The following is a 9,123-nucleotide window of genomic DNA, read 5'->3' as shown; positions in this document are numbered from 1 at the left end:
CTTAAAATAAAGCTGCTAAGGAGTCATTTGTGTAACAAGGGTAGAAGACTTCCACATATTCCTATAGCCATAAAAGAGGAGTTTGATGATAAGGAGGCACTGTTGCATTGCGACACCGCTGTACAAGGGAGAGGAGGGTTATATGTGTGTAATTGAAGCTCTTTACAGTTGGAATAATGCAGAATGAGCGTGCCTAGGGCTTTTCTCGCAGCTGAAGGAGAATTTAGCCCAGCATTTCACCTTGAGCCAGCAAAAACGTTGTTCCTCCGTTCAATAAGTTCCATATGTGAGATTAGTCTTGATGTTGAACAATCCCTGTTGATTTTCCCTTGATGTTAAGGCAACTCTGCAGGAAAATGCAATTAAGTCCATGATTACTTTCTAGAATGAGATATCAGGTCCCAGGTTTCCTTCTTTGAAATGTGCAAAATGTATCATCCTACCCCACCACCTCAGCATGACTTGCCTGGCGCTTCCAGGGACTTGGGGACTGCCCCACAGCGGGCTGGCTGTCCAGGGCCTGAGGTCCCCCCAACCTGGTGCCAGCTGTGGATTGCCCTGGTGGAGGGTGAGGATCCTGGTGAACAGCAGATGGGAAGTGCCTTTTAAAAAGAGCATTCATTCTTCCCTGAGCTGGCTTCCCTCTAAAAGGACGCAGTTGCTGAAACAGGAAAGAGAGTGTGGTTTCCACCTCCTCGTCCCCAGTTCAAATCTAGCCCCGGACTGACAGGGAGCGGGAGCGATTAGCACGCCAAAGCAGCCATGTCCTGCATGAAGCAAGCTTGGTGACTCCTGGGCCAGTTTCTAATGCACAGATGGTAAAATAATCCCACTGCCCTGCTTGCCAGCTTTGTTTGCTGCCTGCCTGCGAAAGGCCAGAGAATGACTGGGGACTGCATTACCCCTTCCACCTCCTGGAGACGGACGGTCACGCAGGATGGGGAAAGCTGCATGTACTAAAGCATGTGGCTTTACCACGCGTCAGCGAGTTGACTCATGGACCCAGGCAGACGGCTGACACCCCTGGAGCTCCCAGCTCTTTTTTCCTCTCTTCCCCTGGACATCTCCACCTCATGGCACAAACATCTGCACTGTACGTGAAGCAGCCCCTGGCCGCCTACGTGTTACAGCTTGGCGTACTAAAATCATCTGGGGCTCGTTCCAGGTCCCCCCATACATCAGGATGTACAGTAGCAGTTCAGGGCTGGTCTGTGTGTAGTTCAGCTGTCTTTGCTGTGGCTGGGGGCACTGGGACAGCTGGGACAGCAACTGCTTTAGCAATCCAACTTTAATCTGCCTGCGTCCGTGAGTCAGCACCCTCCGAGTGCATCTGTCTCCAGCAGGGAGGCAGGACATGCATGCCGGAGTAGCACAGCCTTGCTTTAAAAACCAGACGACTGGGGAGCGGGGTGGGGGAGAAGAGCGGGCTCAAGTGAGCTGTTAAGCAATCGCTAATGACACAAAGTGACACAGCTCCGGCTTTGCATGGATTGAGTAAGGAGTCATAAGATGAGATGTTCATTTAAATGCAGCTTGCTCGGTGACTCCCCGGCTGCGCAGGCTTATCGGGAACGCTGCAGATTTGAGCATGGCATGTTCCTGGGTCAGTCCAAGGAGGAGAAATTCATCTCAGCATCAACTTTTCCTTGCAAATAATGCATTTGCCTGATGCAAGCAATGTAAAGAATTGCAACCCTTTCCTGTGGGCAGGCTTGTGCTGGCTGAGTGGCAGAGCTTTGTGGCAGATACTCCCTGGGCTTTGAATTTGCCCACATAGCTTACCAGATGCAGAGGGAAATACTTGGGTGCCTCTCCTCTGGCCCACGCAGGACAGGGCAAAGCCTCCTTTGGGGCTCAGGCATTGATCCTTCACACTTGCAAGGGACTTGAGTTGATGCTTTCTTGCTCCCTCCTCTTTTAGCAGTGGCAAATTTAGTCTGTGACACCCCACCAGTACCACAGTTGGCTTCCTGGGGCTGAAAAGATCCAGGAGGGTAATTTGTTTTTTTTAAGTCTCACATTGGTTAAACTTGGAAATGTGTGCAAAATAAATACGTAGTAATTTTCCTATCACTTTAGTTGGGAAGGGAAAATTGCCTTATTGAACTCAGGATCCAGAAACATTTGCTGGCTCAGTTGTTATGTTTGCGTGTAGCCACACGTATTGGTTGTGTGCATCTGTACCTGCCAGAGTGTCACCTGTAACCCAGTAGTTAATTTGGTTTTCCTGTGCCAGGTGGTAAGAGAGGAAGACCGTGATAGAGTGAGCTGTGCTGGGACAATGGAGGTGGAGGGTTAAAATGACCGTGTCTTAAGTACATCATCCTGCAGTGATTGCTGTAAATGTTCATTGTATTGTAAACGTTTCTCTGTGCAACCTGGTGAAAATGTATAAGGATATGAGGTTCTGTTCACTTGCTGCTCCTTATCTGAATGTATTTCCATCTGCTATGGCCTCTGCAGGGCTCTCTGCCCTGGGCAGCACCTGGCTACAAACCACCTGGACAACTGTCTGGGGCCAGCCAGAAACGCCCGCCACCGATCAGCGCAGCCCCTGCCCCTCCGCCAGCCCTTCAGCCCCGCCCTGGTTTATGGCAATGGCACACGCAGGGCTCCGTCCTTCCAGCGCTGTCAGCTTCACCCTCCTTTAAAGTGAGGCTGGGGGGACCAAGCGTCTCATTGGTATGGGTGGAGCTCTGCCACGCGTCACATCGATTCCCAGATTTTTAAAGCCAGAAGGGACCGTTGTGTTCCTCTCTCCTGACCTCCCGGATAACACAGCCCATCAAACCCCACCCCGCCGTGGTGACTCACGGCTGAACCAGAGCCCCTCTGGTAGGAAGAAACCCAGCCGTGATTTAAAGGCTCCGAGTGACAGACAGACCTCGGGATGTTTGTCACAGGGGTTAATTCCCCTCCCATGCTTCACTTTCACATCATTAAATCTGGTTCTAGCTTTGCGATAGAGGAAAGAAGCCTCTCCTGCTCCTGCCCCCTTGTGTTCCCTGGAGGGGAGAGGTGCTGGAGAAGTGAAATTCTCCAAGGGCACGTCAGAAAACCTGAGTCCAAGCCCCTGCTTTGACCATGAGTGCTGGGTGTGGGGACTCATGTCCTCCCCTAGCTGTGGCTGTGTCCTCCACTGCAGCTTCGCTGGAGAATGTCTCTCCTGCCCTTGGAGAATGCTTGCCAAAGCCTCTTGCAACCTTCTCCCATTTTTCCCACTACCTATAATGTTTCTTGCATGTTAATGACTTCTCTCTGTGTCAGAACTGTAACTGGCCACCAGACTCTTTTTATGAAGTGTACTGGGATGAGACCAGCCCACTCCAACAGGCTCACTCTTCTCCAAAAGCAAAAGGTGGCAGCTGTTGCATTCCCTGGGCCGGCCAGGGTCCACGCAAGCTCTTTCTTTTATGTTCCCTTTTTGTATTTCACCAAAAAGGGATATTTGCAATATCTGGTCATGTTGTTACTCAGTGTATAATTTAGATGTCTTTGTTAAAAAAAAAAAAAAGGAAATAAATTAAAATTTAGTAGAAAGACAACTGGTGTTTGGGAGTGATCCTTTTTTCTTCAGCAGGTTCATCTTCTCACAGGATTGTCTTCCCAAGGATCCCCCAGTCAGTCTGCGAAGCTGCTCTTCCATTGCTTCCATCACCCCACCAGAAATGGTTGCTGGTACTAGAAGTGATCAAAAGCCTTTTTGAGGAAGCCTTTTTCCTTTGCATTTTCACTTGTCCAAAACTATCAGAGAAGTCATCCAGCGAGAAAGGGAAACTCTGGGAGGATCTTATTTTTTAAAAAATCATGTTGTAGGTTAAAAAAAGCATGTCATGAAACACGTTCTCCACTGACCTGGCAGGAAAAGGGAAGGGGAAAAAGGAAAGCAGCAAACTATTTGGGTTTGGTTCAGTGAAATGGGGTTGGGAGGAGGTTTGGAGGGAGGGAAGCAAATCTGAGGTTGTTGCTTTCCAACTAATCTGACTCATTACTGTTCCTGCAACACCCAGATGGGCCAAAAAGCGAGAAACTGTTAGAACTCTTTAAAGCATCAGCTCCCTCCCTGCACAGTCAGGATGCCTGGAAGGCTGTCAGAGCCACTGGAAAAAAAACATTATAGATGGTGACACTTAATTTCTTTTCTCTCTTTTTTTTAAGGCACGCTTTATACTCAGTCCTGGTATTTTTTCAGCAAAGTAGGAAGTACTTTTTCATCTTGTTTGCCTAATGGATTGGATGTGAAAAATATTTCTCTGGCAAGTGAACGCCCTGAGAGTTGTTTGACTTGTCACAACGTTATGTATCGGCCCCTGCGGCCCCCGGCCCCCGAAGCCGCCGCGCTTCCCCTCTCCTGTTGCTGTTTACGGTGGGACGCGGTAATTTATGGGGAGGCTGCGTGTGACCTTGCATGCGTCTGCTCGAGCGAACCGCGGCTCCCTTCCCCGCACAAGCCCCGCTTTACATCCACATGATGAATTTAGTGCTCCCGAAAGGACAAGGAACCGAGCGGATTGGGTGTGGGGAGGGGAAAAATAAAAAGAAAATAATAATCTGAAGCCTGCAGGAGAAAAAAACACAGAGATTTTTGTTCCTCTTTGACCAGTATTTCCCTGTTCACGGCCTCGCAGCCCCGGACGCCTGCCTTTATCAGCGCAGAGAAGCGGTCTGTGGCCGCAGAGCCGGATATTTCAGCCTCCGCATTCTCGCCGCGTTGGCAGCCCCCAGCCCGGCCGTGCTCTGCTGGGACACGTCGGAGCGGGGCAGCTGGACCGATGGCCACGGCCGTGCTCCAGCCCACCCACCCGGGCACCCACCCAGGCGCTGGCTGAAGCTTTTTTTCATTTTATTTTGTTTTGTTTAAGTGGAAACAAGCGCGCACCGCAGCCTCGTGATTGGCTCCTGCAGAAATGGCAGCTTCGGGCTCAGTTGGCTGAATTTGGGCTTGTTGGATTTTTTTATTGCAATCTGTTCACTTATTTCCCTTCCCAGCACCGATTGGAAGCAAAACTCTTGTAAAGCTGCGGTCGGGCTGTGCCTGTGCTGGGGCATGCTGTCAAAGGCTTGCTGGAAACAGCACGGGTTGGGGGGTGTCCCCTCTGCATTTCCTATGTAGCTGTCTGATCGAGATGAATATCTGTATCCTTTTTAATGGGAAAAGGAAAAAAAAATGGCATTCAGAAGAGGAAGGGTTAGAAGGAGCCCCTCTGCTTGCAACGTGCCATGACCGCATGCCTCCGAGCTGCAGCCCTTCAGGTGGCACAGCCAGGCAGCCAAACGCAGCCCCGAGTAAATAACCCTGGGAGGAAGGGGAGTTGGCAGGTGGGTTAGGCCCCAAGTCTGAGCTGCATTCGGAGCTGGCAGGAACGCCCTGCAAGTAAATCACCTGGATGAGAGAGATTTTTAAATAGAAGTTGTCCTTGCTGCTTGGCTTTGCAACCTTTTATGCCACTGATGGGAGCCACGGCCTGCAAGCTTTAATGCTTCTCTGCCCGGCGTGCTGAGGGGGACACTTCTGGGGACAGCAGGTCCCCCCATGTTGAGAGCATCATTGTGGGCTGGGACACGGTGCTGTCCCCAGCTTGCGACAGCTGGGTCCCAACTGACCAGGCAAAGCTCAACGTCTTGGGGTGGCTGAGCCAGCTGTCCTGCCCCGGCTCCATCACCCTCCCTGATGTCAGGCAGGAGGATTTATATGTATTTTGGGTTCATTTTTATAGCTGGCACCTGTGAGGCCAGAGCCAGGCAGGGATAAGCAAAGGGGCCTTACTGTGAGGGGCTGGGTCGGTGGCATGGGCATGGAGAGCTGGTCTGGGGAATGGGGAAACAGGCGTGGCAACCTCTGCATGTGGGGACAGTGCTTGGGTCTGGGACTGGGCAGAGAGCTGGGCCCGGCTGGTGGCTGCTTTTGGAGCTGGGGCAGGAGCTGCAGCTCTCGCAGCCCGGGGGGGTTGGGGGGGCCCTGAATTGGGTGCATTCAGCGCGGCACAGCTGGTGTGGGCTGTGGGGTGGGGGGGCCGCAGTTGCTCCTGACACTTTTGCCTCTGAATGTGATGATAAACTCCCTTTCCCGATTAGCGCTGATCCCTCTGCCTCCAAAACAGTTGGCCCTAATGAACATACGGCCCAACAGCTGTAAGCGGTTATACATATGCATGGATATATATATTTATCCCCCCCCAGCCCATCCATATATACTGGAGATCACAGCTGTTGCTATTCTTCCTTGCAATGCAGATCAGACGCTCTCTCTCTTTGGAGTCTTACTTGACCTATTTTGCAGGCGCAAGATTTTTTGTGATGATGATTTCCCCAGTTGGTGCTTTTGATTCTGCCTGAAACATCTTGATTGAAGGCAAACAATGGCAGCTCCGGCAGCCGGCAGCGCCCCGCACCCACGCGCCGCCCCGGCCCCGCCAGCCGCCACGCGCCGGGGGGGCCCCGGGATGGCTCCGGCCCACAGCGGCTGCCGGCTGGTCCATCCCGACCCAGCTCCTCTGCTGCCGCTTCCCTGCACCCATGGGACACGGCTCTGCCGCCTGGCCCATCGCCTAAGCCATCAACCAGGACCTTGAGGCTTGTGCTGGTGTCCCCACCCTGTGCCCGGCTGTCCCCTGCTCAGCCCTGAGCCTCTTCCCACCAGCTGGAAACTGCTCCACCACCCCAAAATCTTGCAAATCAGGTGGTGATGCCCCTTGGGGTCCCGGGGGTGTCTTAGCTGTAAGACCAGAGGGGAAGATGGTACCAGAGCTGGCAGGGATGTCAAAACCCCAATGGCGGCTGCATCCTGCAGTGCAGCATCCCGTGGGTGATGGAGACATTGAAAGTGCTTTCCCCAGTGACCCCCAGCTTCTGCTCACTGCTTAACACAAACTTTTGGGGCTGTGAGGGAGCCTCCTCTGTCCCTACAGCCCTCCCCATCCACACAGGGTGCCCCAAAGAAGGGCCCCAAAGCCACCGCATCCTGGCAAGGAAAAGCAGCCATCCGGGCGCGCACAAAGCCATTTCTTGTTTGGCATTTTCGTTTGAAGTGTGTCCTTCATCTGGGTTTCTACAGCAACTGGGAAGTTCCTATCCTGGCCCAGCTGGACGGAGTGAAGCAGCCAGGGGAATGGAGCAGGAGGGCAGGAGATGAGGATTGAGGGCAGGAAGGGAAGAAGCCAAAAATAATTTTTTTGAGAAGTGGGGTTGCACTTTCTGCCTCTATCTTGGTCCCGAGGCTGCTGCAGCTGGGACAGGACTCCAACCCTGTCCCTCTGTCCCCAGGGGCAGTGCAGCCAGCTGGGGCCAAATCAGGAGGTGTAAAACACCAGCTTTTAGGGTCCCTTCAGGTATGGAGTAGTCTGCTATATCCCACCCTGGTCAGCTCTGGCATGGCTGCATCCTCTGAACCCGTGCCAGCCTGGGTTAAAATGAGTGAATTACCTTAGAAACACACTTTTCTTAAAAGAAAGCAACAAAACCCAATGAGCCACCAGTGGTTCATCTTAGGCAGTGAGTCTCTTCATTTATTCATTATGAGATAATACCCAAATCTGGCTAATTAATATTCCTGCATATTTTCCAAGGGCTGATGAGGTATCTTAAACATCTCATGGAGATGGGCTTTCATATTTATAAGGTTGATGTGCAAACTTAAATTGACACTATCTAAATATACCCTCATGTTTAAGCATGGGGCTTTCACTCCCAAGGTGCCGGGGGCATTCCTGGGGTGCACACCCTGGCTGGAAGTGGGACCTGGGGCTCAGTGGGTGGGAGAGCTGCCCAAAAAGGCTCCTGCAAGGCAGGGTGTGATGTTGTGTGGTCCACCTTTCCACAAAGATGTGGGATTTCTGTTTGCTTTGGTAACGGGAACAGAGTGCAACAGGCACTGACCTGTGGTGGTCGTGGGGTCAGCGGTGTTTTGGGGTGAAAGATCAGTGTGAGCACCCACATGGCTGGATGTGCTGACAGGTACCAGGGCAGGGCCTGCAGCTTCCTGCTGAAACCCTTTTCCAAGGTTAAAAATAGGACTTGGTTGCAAACTGAAAGCCTGGTTTGTATTTGCCCTCATTATGTTGATTGCTTATTTACATGTATGCAAATGGAGGAAAAGGCAGTGGCTCCTCCACCTGGGGACCCCTTGGCACAGGAGAGCCTGAATCCCACCTGGTAAATCCCTGCCGAGGGCTGGGCCATGGGGCTGTGCTCCCTTCCCAGGATCACCCTGAAAGTGAAGCATCAGCCCACTTGCCGTGCTGATCGAGGGCTGAGCTGCACCCGTGCCCTGAGTGCAGTGGCTGGTGGCACGGTGGTTACAGCAGCCGTTCCCTCTCCTCTCACCCTGCTCCACCAGATGTGCGTGTCCGGCTCCAGCTGTTCCCCATCAGCCTCCCCCATGCAGCGCCGCCGGCCCCAGGATCCTTTTTCCACCAGGCCCCACGTCCTTCATCAGACACCAATTTGGTCTGGCCCAGCTGCTCATTTTTCTTTCCACCGTGTGACATGTTTTCACCTGGCTCCTAATCCGTCTCTTTCCATTCACAACTCGAGCTGTTTATGGATGTGCCTCTGCTCCCCCTGCTCTCCCCACCCCCCAGGACAGAGCCATCCATCAATAAAATCCCACTGTGCACCCGAGCATCAGCGCTTCCCCTCCCAGGACACCAATATCCCAGTGGGGCCATGGGCACACATTCCTCCTCCTGCTCCATGGGGTGAACCCACAGGGCCATTGCCTCCCTCCTCACCACCTCAGCACATGGGGCTTGATGGCACTGATGGTGCTGCAGGAAGCTGGAGCACCCATGACACCAGGGGACTCTTTCTGGATGAGGGGTCAAGAGAGGGGCTGTGGCCCCTCTGCTCTGCAAGGGGCACCCACTCTTTTGGGGCTGGTCCCTCCAGTGAAGGCGTGGGGTGAGAGTGGCCCAAGGCAGGGAGAGTCCTAAACCTTTGGGGGTCACCCTGCAGGGTGGGGGCTGTGCCTGTGTCCCCCCATCAGTAGGTGACAGGTGCTTTAATATCTGCATGGGCTGGCAGCTGCTGCTCTTGCAGCTGTGCCAAGGAGGAAGAAGATGCTGATGAGGACGACAGCTGGGCAGTCAAACCTGAGGCACCAAGCATAGGGGCCATGGCTGGAGA

This window comes from Coloeus monedula, assembly GCF_965178545.1.
Source record: "Coloeus monedula genome assembly, chromosome: 8".
Lineage (NCBI taxonomy): Eukaryota > Metazoa > Chordata > Aves > Passeriformes > Corvidae > Coloeus > Coloeus monedula.
Note: the sequence above shows the minus strand (reverse complement) of the source record.